At 41.4% G+C, this 23,940-nt stretch overlaps 1 protein-coding gene across 2 annotated transcripts in view; it reads left to right on the plus strand.

Moving 5' to 3' along the window:
- Positions 1 to 1,283: 1,283 nt before the first annotated feature.
- The window catches only part of TBL1X (transducin beta like 1 X-linked), a 262,884-nt gene continuing 240,227 nt past the window's right edge, over positions 1,284 to 23,940 (plus strand). The window contains exons 1-2 of one of the 2 annotated variants that reach the window (XM_061627078.1): positions 1,284 to 1,339; positions 1,442 to 1,556. The gene's annotated coding sequence lies outside the window, so the exon portion shown is untranslated. Of the gene's footprint in view, positions 1,340 to 1,441; positions 1,557 to 14,007; positions 14,088 to 23,940 lie in introns of those variants that run through there. The other variant, XM_061627077.1, reaches the window with a different exon arrangement.

Genomic DNA, 23,940 nt, shown 5'->3' on the forward strand with positions numbered 1-23,940 from the left:
CCTATCCCACCGTACCGGATCGCAACTGACCGTCTCTGGCCTGCTTCCTGTATCCATGGCGTACGGAATCGAACTCTTCAGACGATCAATTTTATCAGCAAAATGTTTCGCAAATGCGTCACAGGAGGCTTTAGAGTGCTCCAAGGGTTCCTGCGCAACTGGACCGACCAGGCTTCGGACCACCTGGAACAACCTCCTGGGACAACATTCTGCAGATGCAATAGAGGCAGCAAAGAAACCCCTCTTTGCTGCCTTTGTTGCCACTTGGTAGGCCGCTATTGCTGCTCTAACCCATGTCCGATCATCTTCTGAGCGAGATTTCCGCCACCGGCGTTCTAGTCGTCTCACCTCCTGCCTCAAACCCCGCAACTGTGGTGACATCAAACCCCAAATAAAGGAATGACAACATGGTGATTCCTCTCACTTTTGATAGCCATACAGACACAATAAAGACTATAATTAAAAAACATTGGCATCTAGTTGTGCATTTGCCAGGATGCAAGGATGGCCCCTTATTTGCATATAAAAGACAGAGGAATCTAAGGGATATACTGGTATGTGTAAACCAAGGTCAAACAGTAGAGATCAAACATTGATGGGTACAGCAATAAGGGGTAATTTTCCATGTGGTAATTGCAGCGTTTGTGGGAACTGTAACAAAGGAGAAGCATTTATGAATCCTATTAATCATAAAAAATTGTTTATTATGGTTTCTTTAATTGTAATACAAGAGGGGTTGTCTATGCTATTATTTGTCCTTGTAAAAATATATATTGGGATGACAACTAGAGCTATTAAAATTAGAATATGTAAGCACAAGAGCTGCATCAGGACTAGAAAATGCAAGCCCCCTTGGTTCAACACTTTGTGGAATGTGGATATAATGTGCAAGATTTAAAAGTTTGCTTCCTTGAGAAGATACAAGCTCAAGGATATCAACTATATCACAGACTTCAGCAAAAAGAACTTTTTTGGATTTATACTCACAACACAAAAACACCAGTAGGCCTTAATGAAGATGTTAATTGGATGGTGGTGCATTAGAAGTTATTATGGATAAATGTAGAATCAGTGTGTTGGCCAATAAAGCTATATGATGTTTATAGGTTGGCCATTGTATTTTCACTAGGAGTTTGGTTACATGCAGCAATACTGCCTTTGATTGATGTGTTGGATATCTCTTTAAAGGTTTTTTCTTAATACAAAGCCACCTGTTAGGCTTACTAACAAGCAACAGCTGTGCTCTTACACATAAGGAATTTTGCAATCAAGCAGAACTACAGGATGTTTTAATATTGGTGCAGTCTTAAGAAGCAAATAATTGTATTAAGTGAGTTAGGTATGTTTGTCATACCAATGTTTTTTTACTTCTTTATTTTAATCAAGTTGAATGTTGAGCATATTGGATTTTTATTGTTTACATATATACTTTTTATATTAGGTTCTAACTGAAGGGATAGTCCTGTTATGTCCACAGAGTTTGAGAACTTCTCTGTCTATACATCGTGGGGTAACATTCAGGAAATTACCAGACTATAGCTCTGTAGATTTACAAGGTGAGTGTATGTAAGGAATATCTAAACTTTTTATTTGGATCAATATTGTATTTCCAGCATGTAAATACTACATTTTTTATCTCTGCAGGAGCTGCACCTTGAATTACATTGTCATATTTAATGTTGAACTATGTAGTAGCTATTCATACATGTGTTGACCACTGAAGACAACCATGTCGAAATGCATTTCGTCACATTTAGGTATTTCAGTTGATAAGTTATTTTCGTATTGGTTATGTATTTGCGATATTTTACCTTAACAGTTGTTGCTGTATATATTGATTACATCTAGTTTTGATTAATCAGCCATGATAGTGATATATTTCTCTTTAAAATAATTTTCTACAAACTATCCACACCTTCATGATTGGCAATCTCTAGGTTTTTTCTGGTTCCCAATTCTTTTTTCTTTTCGGTTTACAAAGTTGGGGGCCACATGTAAGAATTATTGCAGGCATAGGCTACATGGGAGAATTCTAGCCTGCGGCTCCTCCTTGCCATGGGATCAAGCAGAATTATAGTTGTGCTTAATTTTTTCTTACACGTGGATAAGGAAATGGGGATCGAGATGTGCTTCTCTTGAGTACCACCTCCAAATTCCAAACCTTTTCTGGCAGAGCTTCTTTCTGCTTCCTAGGACTCAGCCTCACTGGTCTGCTGGTTGCAGCTGGCCTTCTCCACTACTCATTCAGAAAGGATTCCTCCCTTAAAGCTTACTTTATGCTGTTCCCTGTGGTTACTGTCACATAAAATGACTCTCTACTGGCACCTTGCCTGGAAGTCTTAGGTAGCATTCACTCACTCACTCCTTGAACTCTTTCCTCAGTGGGTCTGGAGTTCTTTCTTTGAAAAGAACAGGCTGCCTGCTCTGCCACATAGACTCTCCTTCCCTGTTCCTTTTCTACTTACAGCGAACTCTGTAATTGGGGCTACACAGCCTGGGTCAATCATAAGCCTGCCTAACCAATATCATCTCTATGCTCCCTAGACATTAAGAAAGATTTTATCTTACTGTGATTGGTTTAGACTCCCTTACAGTTGGGCTACAAGCTTAACTAATAAGCAGGCCTTCTCAGCTCCTAATATGGTTGCCAGGTCAGAAGCTTCCCAAACACTGAGATTTCAAGGGTGGGCACTAGTGATGTCACTGGGGCCAGCCCTAGTGATGTACATTAAGCATCAACCACAGTTGCTTGGAGCATACCATTCAAACAAAAACAAAGTTAATATAGAAATCTTAGCTAAAATATAGTGTTCCCAGGTCTGCCTGAAGTGATAAAATCATTCCTTCTCACCTGCTTGGGGAGTCTGGATAGGGAACATTTAATCTAGCCTACTAGCTTTTGACAAGAAGGGTTTAAGCGCCCTCAGGCCATGCCAGTCACCAGAAGGCTAATCACCAGCAGAAAAAACGGAGCTTAGCGTTGTGGAGATGTTAGATGGGAGAACTCAGGAGTAAAGATGGATGCCCCTGAAAGCTGCAATGATAAATGCACTTATTAAGGGACTAAGCCCCATAGAATAGGACTTATGTCTGAGTAGATATGGTTAGGATTGTGCTGTTGGTAAGACTTGACTATGGATCCTCTGCAAATATATTCGTATCCAAGAAGGGTTGACAACCCCCTGTCTAGGAATGCCCGGTCTCTGCCTTTTAACATGGCTGCTCCAAACTTCTATACAGACTTGACCCCTCATTTCAGAAAGAGATTTGAAAAATGAGTAAGAAGATTCTCTACCCTTTTCTGCCTACCCTGTGGGCTGCTATAAACTCACTTTGACAGCCAACCCAATTCCAGTGAGCAATAATTGACAGAAAATACACATGGTTTGGTCTACCTTCACAGGCAATAGCCTGGAAACAACAGCAGTTGCAGCAACCCTTCCCAGTATGTTAAGATTCCAATGAGTAAGGCAGAAAACTCAGCATCCCACAACCAGTCACACATCCTAACCAAAAAACAAAACTAAAAAAATCCTGGCAGCCAGTCAGATAAGGTCACAGAAATCCCAATGCAGCACAACCTGACCCGGGGGCTACACTTAGTGCAGAATGTTGTGGCACGATTGCTGACATGGGTGAGACTGTATTAGCACATAATACCTCTGTTCTGAAATCTGCACTGGTTGCTGATTTGTTCCCAGGCCAAGTTCAAGGTGTGCTTTCCATGTTACAGGTGTCACGTAGTAGTTGTTCTGCTCTTGTAAGAAATGGATCTTTTAGTGTGGCAGCACCTATGTTTTGGAACTCCCTGCCTGTTGACATTAGGCAGACACCTTCATTGTACTCTTTCAGCACCTGCTAAAAACATTTTTGCTTCAGCAAGCCTACCCAGGTATGTAGAAGCTCTAGTGTTTGTCTGTTTTTAACTCATTGTTGGTTTTATTATTTTGAATGTTTTTAAATACCTGTCTTGAAATGTTTTGCACATAAGGCCAGCTCCCTGCTGAAGCTAAGCAGGGTCAGGTCCGGTCAGTGTCTGGATGGGAGACCACCTGGGAACCACATGTAAGCCGCCTTGGGTTTCTATCATGAAAAGAAATGTGGGGTATAAATGAAATAAATAAATAAATAAATGATTTTATTGTTTTAATTCCGTCAGTAAACTGCTTTTGATTTTTTTTTTACAATAAAGCAGTATATAATAAATAAAGCAGTATATAAATGTAGTAAATATAGTACATTGTCAAAACCAGCTGGTCATTGCAGAACATTAAAAAAAAATCAGTATTAGTTTTCCACAAAATAAAAGCAGTGACAGCTAAGTAAGCCTTGCCCAATTGCTTTAGAAATAGGATTGGAGGAGAAGAGAAAGATTTACAATTTAAACACAATCGTTTGGTATGTTCACTCAAAAGTGCCATCGATTTACAGCACAATCCTAACTCTGTCTACTCTAAAGTAAGTCCTGTTGAATTCAATTGGGTTTACTCCTGGTATATGGGATTAGCATTGCAGCTTTACTCCCAGAAAAGTGAGTATAGGATTAAAGCTTCATATTGGGAAGGTTTTCAAAACAGGCTATGAATTAAACAAATAAACTACCCAGGAAAATTAAAACTTGTTTGACTCCTCATAATTAGAAAAGTATAACACATTGTAATGGCATCATAAGCTGCATGTACACTTTTAAAAAATCAAAATTATTTGAAAGATAAAATGCATACTATGCTATTTTTGCAGGTAATTTAAAAACCCTGCATGTACACTTTTGTTATAATCATAACTGAAATTGTTTACTGTGCATGCCTACCAAGATCCTGCTGTACTATTTTGTTCTAGATCTCCTACACACAGAGAGAAAAGGACTTTTGCTACTGCTGAAACTTATGAGATTTTCACACAAACAAGGCAACAGTTTTCTTGCAGTGAGTTCTATCTATTGACTGGTGGTCAACAAATCCCTTGTCAACCACAACCCTGACTTCACTTATTGGCTACAAACCTAAAGGGTGGGGTTAGAGCAGCCGGCTATGAGCCCATTTAACTGAAGTTGCAGGGGTGTGTGGCTGATGTTTTGGTGTATATATCTTGAACCAGACCACCTAGGAACTTATTTTTTTTAAAAAATGAAAGCTGAGAGTCTGAAGTTTGGAGTCACCTGGAGACCAGGAGAGGACCCCCAAAATCCAGAGTCTCCAGACAAAAACCAGAGGCTTGGCAATCCTACCTCCTAAGGATATATTTTACAGCCAAACTCTGATTAGCATCTATTCTGTTTCATACACAACTATGTAAAGTATTTACTTCAGTGTGGCCAGGGAGAGGTCTCATTATGGTCACAATTACATGTTGAGATTCAGTGTCATGTTACACTCAAATATACAATTTTCTCTTTTTATTAAACCTTTACTCAAAAAAACAGTAATTCTTGTAAGCAATGTAGCAGGGTAGAGGCAGATACTCACAGGAACTGAGGTAAGGACTCCTTGCTTTGTGGGGGCCTTGGGCAAATTTTCCTAGTCCCCCCCCGATACCACAGCTTTTTAGTGTTACCAAGTTGTATGGCTTGTGCAGGATTGCAAAACATAGCAGTGTGACAGGACCTGCTACTCCCAGGCTTTTCCCAAGCAATGTCTATGAAAACGAACCAGAGTGAGTGAATTTACTGCTCTGCTTTCAGTGCACTCCTGCTACAGTTCTAGGATCTCAATGCTGTCATGTTGTGTAGGTGGCTCTCATGGAGATGTAGGCCTATACTCTTTTATTATGTTCAGCACACACAGAAATGTGTGGTCTCAAAATGAAGCTCTTCTCCCCTGAGCTCCAACAGTCCGTCCTCTACAAGACATAGGCCCTCTGTTGTAGTGGTCTTAACTAGTCTTAAAGGGACAGTATCACCATATTACCACTGTTTCAAGTAGAATCTTAAAAAAAGGTTACAGACAATTGCTTTTTGCAGCCTTAGTTCACTTTAGACAGTACACTGAAAAACACAACCACTGAGCTCAGCTTGGCGCTCCCCTCAGGTCAGTACCCTCCCTCAGCTCGGCCAACCACCAAGCTCACCTTATCCCTCAGGACAGCTCTGTCCAGAGCGGTGCACACTAAGACTCTTGTTAATTTTAAGGAGAGTTATCTGTGAAGTGGATTGTCACCAGGTATGAGTTAAAGAGGAAAGGAGAAAGAGAAGTAAAATCTTACTTTTCTTAGGTGATCCAGAAAAAGCAATCCCTCTAACTTTTAAAATTTTATAGTAATTTTTTTACTTGCTGATGTTTTCAACTGTACATAAGAACATAAGAAGAGCCTGCTGGATCAGGCCAGTGGCCCATCTAGTCCAGCATCCTGTTCTCACAGTGGCCAACCAGGTGCCTGGGGGAAGCCCGCAAGCAGGACCCGAGTGCAAGAACACTCTCCCCTCCTGAGGCTCCCAGCAACTGGTTTTCAGAAGCATGCTGCCTCTGACTAGGGTGGCAGAGCACAGCCATCACAGCTAGTAGCCATTGATAGCCCTGTCCATGAATTTGTCTAATCTTCTTTTAAAGCCATCCAAGCTGGTGGCCATTACTGCATCTTGTGGGAGCAAATTCCATAGTTTAACTATGCGCTGAGTAAAGAAGTACTTCCTTTTGTCTGTCCTGAATCTTCCAACATTCAGCTTCTTTGAATGTCCACGAGTTCTAGTATTATGAGAGAGGGAGAAGAACTTTTCTCTATCCACTTTCTCAATGCCATGCATAATTTTATAGACTTCTATCATGTCTCCTCTGACCCGCCTTTTCTCTAAACTAAAAAGCCCCAAATGCTGCAACCTTTCCTCGTAAGGGAGTCGCTCCATCCCCTTGATCATTCTGGTTGCCCTCTTCTGAACCTTTTCCAACTCTAGAATATCCTTTTTGAGATGAGGCAACCAGAACTGTACACAGTATTCCAAATGCGGCCGCACCATAGATTTATACAACGGCATGATGATATCGGCTGTTTTATTTTCAATAAAAAATAATATCGCTAGCATGGAATTTGCCTTTTTCACAGCTGCCGCACACTGGGTCGACATTTTCATCGTGCTGTCCACTACAACCCTGAGGTCTCTCTCCTGGTCGGTCACCGCCAGTTCAGACCCCATGAGCGTATATGTGAAATTCAGATTTTTTGCTCCAATATGCATAATTTTACACTTGTTTATATTGAATTGCATTTGCCATTCTTCTGCCCATTCACTCAGTTTGGAGAGGTCTTTTTGGAGCTCTTCGCAATCCCTTTTTGTTTTAACAACCCTGAACAATTTAGTGTCATCAGCAAACTTGGCCACTTCACTGCTCACTCCTAATTCTAGGTCATTAATGAACAAATTGAAAAGTACAGGTCCCAATACCGATCCTTGAGGGACTCCACTTTCTACAGCCCTCCATTGGGAGAACTGTCCGTTGATTCCTACTCTCTGCTTTCTGCTTCTTAACCAATTCCTTATCCACAAGAGGACCTTTCCTCTTATTCCATGACTGCTAAGCTTCCTCAGAAGCCTTTGGGGAGGTACCTTGTCAAATGCTTTTTGAAAGTCTAAGTACACTATGTCCACTGGATCACCTCTATCTATATGCTTGTTGACACTCTCAAAGAATTCTAATAGGTTACTGAGACAGGACTTTCCCTTGCAGAAGCCATGCTGGCTCTGCTTCAGCAAGGCTTGTTCTTCTATGTGCTTAGTTAATCTAGCTTTAATCATACTTTCTACCAGTTTTCCAGGGACAGAAGTTAAGCTAACTGGCCTGTAATTTCCGGGATCCCTTCTGGATCCCTTTTTGAAGATTGGCGTTACATTTGCCACTTTCCAGTCCTCAGGCACGGAGGAGGACCCAAGGGACAAGTTACATATTTTAGTTAGCAGATCAGCAATTTCACCTTTGAGTTCTTTGAGAACTCTCGGGTGGATGCCATCCGGGCCTGGTGATTTGTCAGTTTTTATATTGTCCATTAAGCTTAGAACTTCCTCTCTCGTTACCACTATTTGTCTCAATTCCTCAGAATCCCTTCCTGCAAATGTTAGTTCAGGTTCAGGGATTTGCCCTATATCTTCCACTGTGAAGACAGATGCAAAGAATTCATTTAGCTTCTCTGCAATCTCCTTATCGTTCTTTAGTACACCTTTGACTCCCTTATCATCCAAGGGTCCAATCGTCTCCCTAGATGGTCTCCTGCTTTGAATGTATTTATAGAATTTTTTGTTGTTGGTTTTTATGTTCTTAGCAATGTGCTCCTCAAATTATTTTTTAGCATCCCTTATTGTCTTCTTGCATTTCTTTTGCCAGAGTTTGTGTTCTTTTTTATTTTCTTCATTCGGACAAGACTTCCATTTTCTGAAGGAAGACTTTCCCTCTAAGAGCTTCCTTGACTTTGCTCGTTAACCATGCTGGCATCTTCTTGGTCCTGGCAGTACCTTTTCTGATCTGCGGTATGCACTCCTGTTGAGCTTCTAATATAGTGTTTTTAAACAACTTCCAAGCATTTTTGAGTGATGTGACCCTCTGGACTTTGTTTTTCAGCTTTCTTTTTACCAATCCCCTCATTTTTGTGAAGTTTCCTCTTTTGAAGTCAAATGTGACCGTGTTGGATTTTCTTGGCAATTGGCCAGTTACATGTATGTTTAATTTAATAGCACTGTGGTCACTGCTCCCAATCGGTTCAACAACACTTACATCTCGCACCAGGTCCCGGTCCCCACTGAGGATTAAGTCCAGGGTTGCCGTCCCTCTGGTCGGTTCCATGACCAACTGGTCTAGGGAATAGTCATTTAGAATATCTAGAAACTTTGCTTCTTTGTCATGACTGGAACACATATGCAGCCAGTCTATGTCCGGGTAGTTGAAGTCACCCATTACTACCACATTTCCTAGTTTGGATGCTTCCTCAATTTCATATCTCATCTCAAGGTCTCCCTGAGCATTTTGATCAGGGGAACGATAGATCGTTCCCAGTATTAAGTCCCTCCTGGGGCATGGTATCACCACCCACAACGATTCTGTGGAGGAGTCTGCCTCTTTTGGGGTTTCGAGCTTGCTGGATTCAATGCCTTCTTTAACGTATAGAGCGACTCCGCCACCAATACGTCCTTCCCTGTCCTACCGATATAGTTTATATCCAGGGATAACCCTATCCCACTGGTTTTCTCCATTCCACCAGGTCTCCGTTATGCTCACTATATCAATGCTCTCCTCTAAGACCAAGCACTCCAGTTCTCCCATCTTGGTTCGCAGGCTCCTAGCGTTAGCGTACAGGCACTTGTAAGCAGTGTCTCTCTTCAAGTGTCTTTGGCACTTTGTATTTTGTTGTTGTGAGTCACCTTGGCAGCCGGTTTTTGTGTCTGAAATGCAGGACAAAATTGGAAATGAGGAAAATAAAATTAAATAAAAACAACAGAAGTGAGGAGAATGTAGGGCATCTCCTTAAACATGCTTTTGTATTTTAGTGCTCTGAAAGACTCATTTGAATACTACTATGTTTTCAGTAGGATGACAGAGTATGTTAATATGTCAGAGCTGCAATCTTTTCTCTGTATGGAAGAAATCCAAATGATAATTGGGAAAATATTTAGCTGTAGAGACCACTTCATATTGTATGTGCTGGCTATTGATAAGATGTGTTAATATAAAATAGTGTGTTCTTAAACAAGTTACTGTAATGTGCAGAAAAGGTTTTGGCAACTCAAGCAGTATATTACTTCACATTTATTCTTCATAGATTTTGCTGTACTTCAGAATTACTACTCATAATTTTGCAGTGTGGGTTCCTTTTGCAAAAAAAAATCCACTGATCATAACTAATGTATCATTAGAAACTAATTATTAAATGAGTTTGCAGTGAATCTTACCTGTCATCCAGTAAGCTGTATTATAATTATATAAGTGGAAATGTAGTGCCTTAACGGTGATCCTTAGCTTTCTAGCTCTTCTAGTATGTGGGCATGAATAGTAGAATTACAGAAATTAGAAATTGTTCCATTTGTTGCCCCTTCAGGGAAAGTTCCTTGAGAGGGCATTATACAGACTGCTGTTAAAAAGTGAACTAATCTGTGACCGGTAAAAATATCAGTATGCTGGTTACAAAAGAGAAACAAACAGTGTCTAATCTCTTTTGCAATTATTCACATAATTAGAATTGTGGAACAGTAATGGGACTTCAACGGTGCAAGAAATGAGTTAAGAATTGTGCCAAAAGTCTTTTCTTTCTGAATGTTGTCTTTAAGAACAGAAGAATCTGCTGGATCAAACCAAAGGCCTATGTAGTCCAGCATCCTGTTTCTCTCATCAGTCAACCTGATTTCATTCATAGTGGAAAAGCACCACTGAGGACAGCTTACAACAATTAAAAATCACAATTTCATAAGACAAAAAATTAAAACATGCAGTAAAAGAGACAGAGTCAGCAGTTTAAAACCAGACCATGACGACACTGACAACCTCAAAGAACAAAACCTTGCTGTAATAATAAGCAACTAGCTAACCAGCAAGGGAGACCTCCAACTGTGCTTCATGGGGCAATAATTGAGTGCAGTCACTGAGAAGGGCCTCTCTCTTGTTCTACCCAGCCTTGCTTCTGCAACACGTGTACTTCCACGATATAGACAGAGTTAACAGATCAGGGATAGGTTATGAGATGGCATGCCCCCTCTTCCAGCTTGTTCTTTCTCCAGTTTCAATCATGATTAAGGCCCAGTTATGTTTGCACCAACCTTAACTATGATTAATGGCAATACTAACAAAGATTTGCTGGTTAAATAACATCAAACCTGGTAAGAATTAAATAGGGTTATGGCCCAGTGACAAAAGGGCAGGCAATTTGCATAGGAGAGGGAAAGAGGTGTGGAGTGTGTGCGTGCGTAAGGTTAGGGAATCAACTGAACATTATGTCTGAACCAGCTCAAGATAAAAATAAAGTCATTAAACATGTTATAAAGCTATGATGTGGTACACTCCTTGTGGAGAGGTATATTGAAGATTCCCCTTCCATTGGATACATAGATGAAGACTCAAAAGAGGCATGTTTGCACACAACTGGTTTATTCATACTCTCCTTACTTGACAAGGAATACTCTTTTCAGGATGATACATTTGGATTATACTTTTGGATAAAGAAAGTCTTGACACCTCTCCCACAGAGTTTTTAGGTAGGTAGGTTTTACTCCTCAATAACCTCAATCAGTTCTTTCTCTGAAGCCTTTATCTTGGCCTTTTCTTACAACCAGAGTAACCTCCCCTACCCCTGCCATGAGTTGCCACCAGTACCATGTAGGGCCCAAATGGTCAGATTGCTGCTGACTGCTACCCCAATGCAGCTTCAGTGACAATGTGGGCATAAATGACTTCTGTGATCACATTTTACTTTTCCAGTGTAAGATCTGAACATGAATTACATTCACAGTGATATGTGGGAGCTGCCTGTAATCGTATATGGTGTCCAGGCACCAGAGATGTACAATAACTCACTCATACATCTGTTTTCGGTGCTTACTTAATGTCCAAAGCTACTCTTAGTCATCAGCAAAATTGTCTGCTATATAATATTACAGAGGTTGACCTCTGTGTAACACAGAGATGTTGTGTTCATACCTGGAATTGAAAAATGTGCTATCAAGTTCTGCACATTGAGGGAAGCATATACGTTTGGCACTGAACTATAAAATACAGCAAGGACATAAACCTCAGGTGCCATTTCTTGCAACATCTCATCTCAAATTGCTAATTTTGTTTTTCTTTTTATATAACCTTTTTGTGTGTGTGTGTGCTGCTCCCAGGTTTCCTCAAGAGTCAGACAGAAGTGGGAAGAGCTGTTTCTAATCAGCCAAGTCAGCTAGAGAAAATGCAGCTGGCCCTGCCCCAATTAAACAAAAGCGGAGGCAGCTGGTAACATCTCAATAGAGACCAAAACTGGGGGTGGAGTTGGAAAGGGAAAGTGTCTGGTCTATTCCTAATACAAGACCCTCTAGTCTTCCTCTTCACATAATAAATGAGCTATTAGCTGCAGCACGAGCAGAAGCAGGCTGGTGGAATGTACCTGGGAGCAGGAGTAATGAAGCACCATTTCTGCCTTGGAAAGAATGCTGAGCCTGATGGCCGTCTGCTCTGAGAAGCCAAGCCCCATGAGTCTCTCTTCCTTTCCCCACTCCTGAAGGCAACACTGTGTAATTCCTCATCTTGCATATCAGAGTCCTTTACTCTTTACAGAGTCCTTTACTGACTCTGGGGAACTAACTAGAACAGGTTTTTCTCTTATTGTAGTGCAATTATCTTTCTGTTTTTGTTTCTTTGGAGCTCATTAACAAATCAGTAGTCCCTTCCTAGAAAGTAACTCCCTAACTCCATCACTGGCCTTTACCTAAAGTGAAAGAGGCCCATTCAGAGTTCAGGCACATTAACAGGGGCACAAGTAAATCCAGGGCTTTGTTCCTAGGGCAGTATGATGGAAAATCAGAGCAGATGTTTTCATGGTTCTGTTGAATATCTGGCAAGAACACTACAAATGTTGCTTTTAGACCAACTGCAGCAGGTGGCGGTGGGTGTGGACCCTGGGGCAACAATTGTGTTAGGTAACACCCCCCCCAATGGCTGGCCAAACTAGAGGATAGTTTAGAGGTGTTATTTAATAACCTCTGAGCAAGTAGCATCAGTGGCCAAATGGCTGAAGGAGCAATGGATGTTGCTGTTAGCACCTCAATTAACAGGGCAGGCACAAGCTCCTTATAGGCATATGCCACCTCAAGGTGCTTTGGATTATGAGAATACCATCTCAGCATATCTAAATATCAGAGTCCTATAAAAAAACATTTCCAGAAACAGTATGGGTAACTGCTAGCCCTAACTGAGCAAGAGACTACAGATTCATTCTGATTATAGTTGACTGTGCTTCCCTAAACTAAGACTCTTTACAATATCGCCACTTCTGTAATTAAGAGAACCTCCTTGGACCCAGTGGCAAATATCCCTTTTCTGGGCAAGGTACTAGAGAAGGTGGTGGCAGCCCAGCTTCAAGCATGCTTTGAGGAAACTGATTACTTGGATTCATTCCAGTCTGGCTTCAGGCCTGACCATGGCACTGAAACTGCCTTGGTTGCCCTGGTTGATGACATCTGTTGGGAGAGAGAAAGGGGGAATGCAACCTTTTTTGTTCTCCTTGATTTCTCATCACTTGACTGTTGACTACAGCATCCTTTTAGAACATCTCAAGGAGGGTGGGAGTTGGGGGCATTGTGCTTCAGTGGTTCCGCTCATACCTCCAGAGATGCTTCCAAAAACTAGTTACGTGTGGCTACTATTCAGCACCATACGAGCTATCCTGTGGTGTTCCAGGGTTCCATCTTGTCCCCCATGCTATTTAACATCTATATGAAGCTGCTGGGAGCTGTCATCAGGTGATTTGGAGTGAGGTCATCAATATGCAGATGACACACAACTATCTCTGTTCCATCTGAATCAGGAGAGATAGTAGAGGTACTGCATTGGTGCTTGGAGGCAGTAATGGGGTGGATGTGGGCCAATAAATTGAGGCTAAATCCTGAAAAGACAGAGGTGTTATGTGTCCAGAGATCTCATGTCTGGGAGGTGGGGAAATGGGCTGTTCTGGATGGGGTTGCACTTCCCTTTAAGGAGCAGGTCCACAGCTTGGGGGAACTCCTGGATCTAACATTGTCACTGGAGGCTCAGGCGGCCTCAGTGATTAGGAGTGCCTTTTTCCAGCTCCAGCTGGTTTGCCACCTTTGTTCATTTTTGGACAGAGATGTCTTGGCCACAATACTCCATAATCTGGTAATTACCAAATTTAATTATTGAATTATTGCAATGCTCTCTACATGGGGCTGACCTTGAAGACAACTTGGAAACAAACTTATCAAAATGCAGCAGCCAGATTACTGACTAGGGTTCCCTTTAAATCTCATATAACCCGTTTTAAAGCAGTTGCATTAGTTGCCAGTTCATTTCCAGGGCCAATTTAAGGTGCACACACTAGTGTTTAAAGCCCTACAAGGATGACAGAACTATCAAAAGGGCCCCCTCTGTTGATCTCAACACCTGAGAGAGTCTGCAGGGAAGGAGGTAGTCTTTCAGATATTTCAGATATCATATTACCAAATTCTTCCAAGCTACACAGGAATGGTGTTTGCATTTTGACCAATTTGTAGGGCAGTCCAATATCTCAGAGAGGAGGTCAGGTCTCCTGCTCCCCTGGTGCATTCACTATAGCTGCCCAATTTCACTGCTTTTTAAAGTTTGATAGAAATATCTGTGGGCTATAGGTATGTTCTTAAACTGCAAGGTTTTTTGCCTATTAGTGAATTTATTTCTGTGCCATCATGTTTGAAAATGGAAATGGACTGCCTTCAAGTCGACCCGACTTATGGCGACCCTTTGAATAGGGTTTTCATGGTAAATGGTATTCAGAGGTGGTTTTACCATTGCCTTCCTCTGAGGGTGAGAGGCAGTGACTGGCCCAAGGTCACCCAGTGAGGTTCATGGCTGTGTGGGGATTCGAACCCTGGTCTCCCAGGTCGTAGTGCAACACTGACCCAGGGGAGGGGCAGGGAGGGGAGGAGGAGAGGGGAGGGGAGGAGGAGAGGGGAGGAGAGGAGGAGAGGGGAGGAGAGGAGATTGGGCACTGGGCAGAGTGGAAGCCCCTTTCCTTTCCAAAAGGAAAACATTATGAACAGTTTTCAGCATTTCCCCCACCTATTTATTCTACAGCAGGCACATGTAGCCTTCCACCCAAATGTAAACCAAAGCTGTTCCTGGCCACATCCACACCAGGCCTTTATTTCACTTTGGACAGTCATTGCTTCTCTCAAAGAATCCTGGGAATTGTAGTTAGTGAAGGGTGTTGAGGGTTGCTAGGAGACACTCTGTTCCCCTCACAGAGCTTCAATCAGAGTGGCTGACTGTTAAACCAGTCTGGCCACTGGAGCTCTCTCTGTGGAACAGAAGTCTCCTCTCAGCACCCTTCACAAATATGGTTGCCACGTTCATGGCCTGAGACTGATCCTGTATCTTTAGGAGAAGATAAAGTCAGCCAAGTGCAGGTGTTCTTTCAACCCTGTAATGGGAAAAACCACAAGGTGGAATTCTCTCTTCCCCCTGCACAACTTTTAAAGATACAGAAGTCCTCTTGGTTTCCAGGCCTGGCCTGTTTTCAAGTTGATAGGGTTCTGTTCTCTTTCTGCCCATAATGCAGCCAGCCGACAACTGTGGCGTGTATGCAGCCATGGATCATTACTTTGGGACAGGCCAGTGGGACAAGGTTCTGATAACATAGCTCCCTGCAGTGTGAGGGTATTATTCTCCCCAAGCACAGAACGCTTTGTAACTAATATATAGTTCTGACCTTTTTTTGTTTGTTAACAGAATAAATCTATAAAGGAACACTGCCTTTGTATGACGATGACAGATTTATTCTTAATATTATTCTGCTTAGATAAAGGCAGCTACAACATACTTCTGAAAGATACTCAAAATCCCATTTGCATCAGCTGTCTCTGATTGTTGTGCTCAGTGTTCATCCAGCTCCAGGTTCCCTTAATGGCTGTGGATGACTGGGCTGAATGGCTTTAAAAAAGAAGGGAACCTTCTTAATAATTCCCGTTTTTGCAGCTCGTGTGTTTATTAAAACTATTTCTTCTTCCACAACATTGTAATATTTTCCACAACACACTGTGTTTTCCAAAGCACTGTCCAAGCTTCCCCTGCATTCACTGATACAATTCATCCCCCTCCCCCAGCATATTGTGTTTCTGATATGTTTGGTGCTTAACCAAGCAGGGATTTGTATTCCCATTGCCTCCAGTTTAAACTGATTTATCGCCACATGTACCTCTGCTTGTGTGTATATATCCACTAACAGCTTAGCCCACAAATATAAATTGCAATACAGTGAATAACTACACTATAGCTACTGTTACATAATGCAATGGGTCCACTCAGAAGTTAGCCCCTTTAGGTTGAGTGGGAATGACCCCCAGGTAAGTGTGCATAGGACTGAGGCCTAAGAGTCTAAGGAAAATGTTTCTAATTCAAATCTTGCCTCAGCTATGAAGTCACTAGGTAGCCTAAACAAGCAACTTCTTATCTCAGCATCCTCCCCCATCTGTAATACGGAGATAATAGTACTGACCTACCTTTCAAGGTTGTTGTAAAGATTTCTGATTGAACATTGGATATTCAGAAGCACTGTTGTGGTTGAAATGCAACCATGTGGCAAGCATTTGTGTGAACATGGCTCCCCACATGGTTTAGGAGATGAACTGTACAATTCCCAGGATTCTTTGGGGGAAGCCATCAATGTTTAAAGTTATATAATACTGGTTTAAATGTATAATGCAGATGGGGCTTTACACACCTGTTGGCTTCTTGACTCCCAGTCCATTACAGTGTCATTGCTGCTGGATAATCTCACGCGTAGTCATAAGGAGAATGGTTGCAATAGCAATAGGGTCCAAGCAGCAACTGGTGCTGGGCATCCAAGTGGTGCTAGCAAGGAGTTGGCAAATGTCCCAGTATGTCCGTTGCTGACACCATGCCTGCTAAAATCCAATTCATACACAAAAACATGGTATAGTTGTTGCTTTAAATACAACCCTCCTATGTGTAAGTAGTGTGAAGTTGCAATTATGTCAATGAGATTCTTCTCATTTGTGGCAGCCTTAAATTCCTTTAACTACATTGGAAGCCACAAAAAAGATTTGCAGCTATGAGCTATTTCAACATGGTGACACTTACATACAGGGCCAAAGGGCCAATTCAAATGTTATCTCGGTTGTGTGGCTACTGGCAATGTCACTTATGTGCAGTTAGGGCTCTATCATAATTCATCCTCCTTGCATAGATTGGCTGGATTGCATAATAATTACTCATGACAGTGCTCCAGGTCTCCCAGAGAGTTTAGGTGCTTGCCTAGATTCTTAACACATGTTTCAGATGATGCACATGGGAAGTACATTCCAATGCTATAACAGCCACATGGAGACTTGACCATCCTGAAATGATTTTCTGTGGCACGCTTGATAACAGAGGTCACATTTCAGTTTGTATAATCTTTTCTGGAATTGAAATTATGGGAATCATGTGTGATGAAAGTATAGAGAATACGTGCAGTGCTCCAGCTCTTGATCATTTATCACTGTGATGTTTAGCAAAGAACTAGTTGCTATCCCATAAGCTTGCTGTGTCTCATTTTGGATCAGCATATAAAAGGTCTATGGATTTTTGCTGGTTCTTACCTATAAAGCCTTACACGGTGTGGGACCTCAATACCTTGTGGAACGCCTCTCTCGATACGAACCTACCCGTTCACTTCGTTCAGAATCTAAGGCCCTCCTCCGGGTACCAACCCATCGGGAAGCCCGGAGGGTGGTTACTAGATCTAGGGCCTTTTCTGTGGTGGCCCCTGAGTTGTGGAACAGCCTCCCCGAAGAGGTACGCCTGGCGCCTACACTTCTATCTTTTCGGCGCCAGGTAAAGACCTTTTTATGCTCCCAGGCATTTTAAATTTTCTTAACCATTTTAATCTTTTAATCCGTTTTTTTTTTAATTTTTGTCGTATTGTGTTTTTGTAGTGTTTTTTTGTTGTTTGTTTGTATATGTTTTTATGATTTGTATTATGATATATTGTATTTTATCTTGTTTGTTCACCGCCCTGAGAGCTATTCTGCTAAGGGCGGTATATAAATTGAAATAATAATAATAATAATAATAATTTGACATTAATACATTGCACATGAAGAGGTGCAAGTGCAAAGTGCCATATCACATCTTTCTTTCTTTCTTTAAAAAAAACAAACACACCAATTAGATATAGGGCTTCTGGCAGTGTATATTCTGTATAGCAGCATTCCCAGATGATGGAACAATTGCATATTTTGAGTGTGAATGCTGATGGCCATGGTAGTGCAATTATGTACTATCCCTGGCCTCATATCCTATGGCCTCACCAAACAGCACCTTTCCTTCTCACATTGCAGCCTAACACACAGCAGACAGGTTCTTCAAGATTCAATGGCTTTTATAATTTTATTAGATTTTTTTCCTCTTTGTACTTGCTTGTCATTTTCTTTACGCCCCTGCTTCTTGAGGGCGGCTTTTTAAGTATAAGCAATATAACCATCATAAGGGGCCAGATTTGGGCATCTCCAGTTAAAAGCCTGAGAATTAAAAGCTTAATTGCTTGAAGTCAGAGTGTCAGTTGTAGAAAAGGACTGTAACTCAGGGGTAGAACATTTGCTTTGCATGCAGAAGATCCCAAGTTCAGTCCCAGGCATCCTTCCTGTAGGACTGGGAGCGAACCTGTCTGAAACTCTGGACAGCTGCTGCCAGTCAGTGTAGACAATACTGAGCTAGATGGACCAATGGTCTGACTCAATATAAGGCAGCTTCCTACGTTCAAGACAGTATGGAGCTAGCTGGAACAATGGTTTGACATTGAATAAGACAGCTTCATATGTTCAAGTTTTGAGTTTAGGAGGAAGTATGATTGCATTACACTTTAGAAATATTACATTAAGTAAGGTTAAATGTTAGGAGATACTTTCTACAAGAATATGTCAACAGGGCAGCCTAAGGAGATTGTGAAATCTTTGTCCTTCCCAGAAAGATTAGACAGGAATCTGTGAGGAATGCTTCACATATATTAGGAAAGGACTTTGGACTAAATGAGTTTTAGGGTCTTTTTCATCTTTGATTTTGTTAACTTTCTTTTACAACTCTAACAATTATTTTGCCTTTGAAATGAAACAAAGAAGAAAGGAACCCATTGATTTTGAGTAGGTGTTGGATGGAACCAACCTGAGCATGTATCTGTTTGTCATTGTTGTTAGCGATATGAGTCTCCCACACAAACCCATTTATGAGCAATAACAATTATCTTGTTAGGCTTTTCCAAACTCCAGTTGAATACATTGATTGGAACTATAACCGCATCCCTCCTTCTTAGTTGCTTCACTTTAATAAAAACTGTGCCCAGATTTTAGTTATAAAATTAATTTCTTGGCATTTTAGTGGCACTTCAAAATACTTTAACAATTGAATCAATGCCTGAACAACAAGAAAGGCACCTAAAGGAAATGAACCTGAGGAAATGCAGGTACCTTTGAGTGTCAAACTGGCATAGTGGATAAAGTGTTGGATTTGGACCAGAATGACTGGATGTCAAGTTGGCCACAGTTGCATATGAATAGCCTGTAATTTGGTGGCATCATGTTTCTTTGCAGTCTCCCTTTCAGTAATGGAGTACTTTTTCCTCTGTGGCCATGGACCACCCCCATCCCAATTACTTTCATCAGTCAATCCCTTAAACCATAAATATTCACTATGGTTTGGATCCTAAGATAAGAACTTCAGAAGTTTTTAGAAGGTAAGTTTCCCATTCCCTCCTTCCACTTGCAGCCTCCAAAAAAACTCTTTCAAGGGTCAGAAGGGCAGCTCCAGAAGAAAGTGGAATGGGGCATGGGGAGCTGATGGGAAAGGAGGGGAAGGGAAACATTCCTTCCACAAATTTCCTTAAAGTCAACTTATCATAAGATCCAAGCCTCCACACCCCATCCCACATTGCTCATAAAATGCCCCTGACCCTCCAGAAAGGCCTTTTGTGGGACAGAGGTGGCTGCAGTGGGGAGGAGACAAAACTTATCTTCCCTGAATTTCCTTGAGTTATGCATATATAGTTACAATCCAGGATGCAAGCACACCCACTTTTTCCAATAGTTCTCTTTCCGAAGGTGTTTCTAGAAAATCTCCAATCTGTTGTAATTCCCCAAGATTGAAAACTGTACATTTGAAACAATGCTTTTTTAAAATGGAAATTTGGAGGAAGAGGAATGCTGTACACAGAAATGTAATTCCCCACCCCTTTTAAAGTAATTGTTCCAAATCTCCATAAACCTTTTTGAACTTGGGGGATTTAAGAAACAGTTAAAGGGTATATTCTTAAGGGTACCTTCCAAGATGTTACACTCTCAGGGGATTAAAAAAAAATGCTAGCGCAAGCCTTTCAGTCAAGGCCAGTGTGGACACTGATGAATACTGGTGTATTACCCTTTAAATCAAACATAGTGTCCTTCAGATTTTGTTGGGCTACAACTCCCATAATCCCTGACCAATAGTCCTGCTGGATGGGGCTATTGGGAGTTGTAGTGATCAACATCTGGAGGGCACTACATTGTCTACCCCTGCTTTAAATAGATATAAGTTTATGAATGGTGAAAAATCAGTAATAATTAATTTCTGCAAGGGTGAATTTGTGTGGTTATGTAGAGATGATTACATAAGACAGAACTTATCTGTATATAAAGATGTTGGAAGCATAGGGACCTATTTAGCATAGCACACTTCAAATCACCATTAGAATGAAAGTCATTCCATCTTTTTCTGCTACCTCATGTTTTTAAATCAAAGGTTCCTGAGATTTTCTTTTAACTATCTCTATTACTTAATAAAACAGGAACATTAAAAAAGAGATAGTTATGATGTGATCACAGCTTATGTTTCCTTCATGGTTACACATTTCATATAGACTCTCCTGAATGAGATAAATTTGAAAGAAATCTCTAGTGGTTGGTCGGTTGTTAGTCTGGCAAAAGGGCATTGGTGTAGTATTTAATGTATATATTAGAAACATACGGTTAGGAAAGATAATAGGAGATTAGGCTATTCCCATGTGTCTCCTAGACAGCCATCTTTGTGAAGGTCTCCCTAATGTGCCTGCTAATTTAACCATATAGGTACTGAGTTGTTCAAAAATAATAAGCTCTGACAGGTTTGGCTTTGGACTTTATTGGCTGCCTCTGTGTTATGTCACGACAATTTGTTATTGGCAGTCAGTTCACAAGCTGCTGTTCTTTGCATTCCTCTGTGCTCTTTGTAAATGCAGTTTGCAGTGTTAAAGAATGTGGACTCCTCTGCTTATAACTTCCTTTAACCATAGCACTCATTTTCAGTGATAAGTTAATTACTTTTTAAAAAAAGTATCTGCAAACGTCATGTACACTGAGCTGTGATCATGTTTCTACTTAAGCACACAAAGAGACATTGTAAGGTTTCGAAGGATCTAATTTTAAATAATGTGGGTGTCACAGATTCCATTGCTGACACCATATGTTATGGATTCGCATTGCTGCCAACCATATGTCAAAAGCCCTCACAGGTTTTCAGCCTGGAGGCTGTGATCCGGTATTACTGCCATCACTAGAAGCATTATTTTTAAGTAATCATTCTAGAAGCCTGAAATAAACACTGACTTGCTTCATACATTTACCAGTGGAGCTTGACCTACCCCATGCTGCTCCTTATTATTTGAATCACTGAATCACATGGGATAGGAAAATCCCATGAGAAATTTCTACTTCAGCACTGCACTTTTCTGGAAGTCAGCCCCCACTGATGTCCAAATAGCAAAAATGCCCTTTGTGTGTGTATTGTGTGAAGGGGAACTACAGGTAAACAGGGCTGCAGGCCTCTACCTCTGGTCCTGCCTCCAAAGTTACACAGTACCACTAGCCACTCCCCCCAAAATGGTTAATAGGTGAAAATCTGTGCATATACATTTTTTATTGCAGATATCCACACTTTTGCATGTAAAGCATATACTTATCACTGAGCATGCCCACCACAAGAGCTGGTCTATGTTCAAGTCCCAAGAGACAGGGATTCTATTTACACTGCTCTCTCCAGCATACAAAATCAATACTAGTCTAAGAACAATGCCTGCAAACGTCTACCATGAGTAGACTATTTAATGTGAAATGCATGTAAAGGTAGGTAGATTGCATTGGTGGGTCTAATGCAGGGGCAAGCAGCAGACAGATTGGGATCTAGTGGTAGATCTCTGAGTGGTTTGAAGTAGAACAACAAGAATTCCCTACTATTAGTTGTTTCACAATGGTAACAACAAAATGGCTGTCCCCTCCTACAGATTATAAGTGTTAAATGAAGAATGTTGGGGAGGGGGAGGTAACCAGGAGTAGCTATTTATGTGGAAGGACTGCATGGTCCATTCAGTTCTGGTACTAAAAATGGATTCCTGAGCTCAGGATTATTTAATTCTGGTTGACAGCACTCACAATTCTAGTAAAAAACAAAGTAGATTTCACAAGCCTGCTCCCACCACTCTAATGTACAAATATACACACCTACACTTCACTTCACACAGAGATCACAATCCTAAGTGCATTTTTTAGGAAATAAATCTCAGTGAATTCAGTGGTGCTTCTAAGTGTACATTATCAGGATTGCACTGTACATTTTCTACTGACTTTTTTCTGGCACCATAACATGTAGAGCCTGTAATCATGCCATACAGAGATGATCCATCTTAGCACTGTGCATTATAGGCAGTTGTGTGAACCATCTCCACATGGTGCAAAAGTGCAGTGTGATAATTGGTTCTGTCTGTTTTGGAGAGAGAGAGCTAATAACATGGAGTCCAGTTCCCTAACTGATATCAATAACATGTAAACAGGGGCTGAGAAAATAGGGAGACCTCCTTGCTAATGACTATATTAGTTTCTGGTATTCTTTGCTTCCTTATATCTACATCAGAACAGATAATCCTTTTTGGTCTGGGGGCTGCGTTCACCCTTGGACGACTTTCCCAGGGTCACATGCCAATAGTGGTATAGCCAAAAATGGGTAAAGTCATCCCACAATCTCACATGTGCATTCACAAACATGTACACACATCTCCCTCCTCAGCTAAACTGTACAGATCAGCTGGGGGGGGGGAGGATTATTGGTCCTTCTCTGCTCATCAAATTATTGATTGGATGACTGGGGATGGGGTCATTAGCCTCTTCACCCTCTTGGGTGCTCTGCCTACTATTTACAACCCCCCTTTTGTTGCTATAGCAAAAAGGGGGGAAATGCTTGGGGAGCGAGATCAGACTGCTTGGCCACCAGCTGGTCACTCCTGATCTATGTGAAGACAACACTAGTTACTATTTCATTTCATTTTTAATTTGTGTAGCGCCTTTTCACATCACTGCTCTCAAGGCGGTTTACAACCATAGAAATTACAAACATATACAGAAGTAATCTTCCTATAACACTACAGAATACTACTATGAAATTACAATATTATAATATACAATTTGTTTTCAAAAAGACCAGGTTTTGCAAGGTAAACCCCCCACATGGTGTTGTACTGTTGTCATTGCCATGCAGAGGAAGAAACCTATGAACCAGAGGGACTGCTGAACATCCGAGTGATGGTCTGTGAGAGCACTTTTTTAAAAACATGTGTGCTCCTACAGATTGCCATTAGAGAATGGTGTGATCCCATCTGTGTATACATTATTTTGTTCATAAGGGGTGTTCCAGGAAAGTGGCGGAAGAGGAGCCAAGGGAGGCAGGACTTTTGCAATATCCAACTCCATTCAGAGCTCCTGTGGGTCCCAATCTGGGCCAAAGTTATGCCGAGGAAAAGGATGGTCTATGAAAATAATTGTAATGGAAGTCATTAGGAGTGCCTACTTGCCTTTAGGGGTATTTGTGAGAGCCAGCTTTTCTTTTCTGTTTGTGCATGGAGCTCCCAGCTGAGCTGATGTTCCGCCATCCCAGTGGCTTCCGAATGGCAAATGAATACAGTGGAGCTTCCCACTGGCTCCTCCTCTGCTGGTACCCCTTCCACTGGCTTACCATGAGTTGGATTGCTCTGCCCAACTCACGATGTTTAGTTTATTTATTATTACATTTATATCCCACCTTTTTTCCAAGAACCTCAAGATAGTGTACATGGTTCTCTCTCTCCCTATTGTATCCTCACAACAACCCTGTGAGGTAGGTTAGTCTGAGAAATAGTGACTGGCCCAAGGTGACCCATTAAGCTTCATGTCTGAGCAGGTATTTGAACTCTGGTCTCCCAGGTCCTAGTCTGGCACTGTAACCACAGTGCCATACTGGCTCTTCAAAACTA

This window comes from Rhineura floridana, chromosome 5, assembly GCF_030035675.1.
Source record: "Rhineura floridana isolate rRhiFlo1 chromosome 5, rRhiFlo1.hap2, whole genome shotgun sequence".
Lineage (NCBI taxonomy): Eukaryota > Metazoa > Chordata > Lepidosauria > Squamata > Rhineuridae > Rhineura > Rhineura floridana.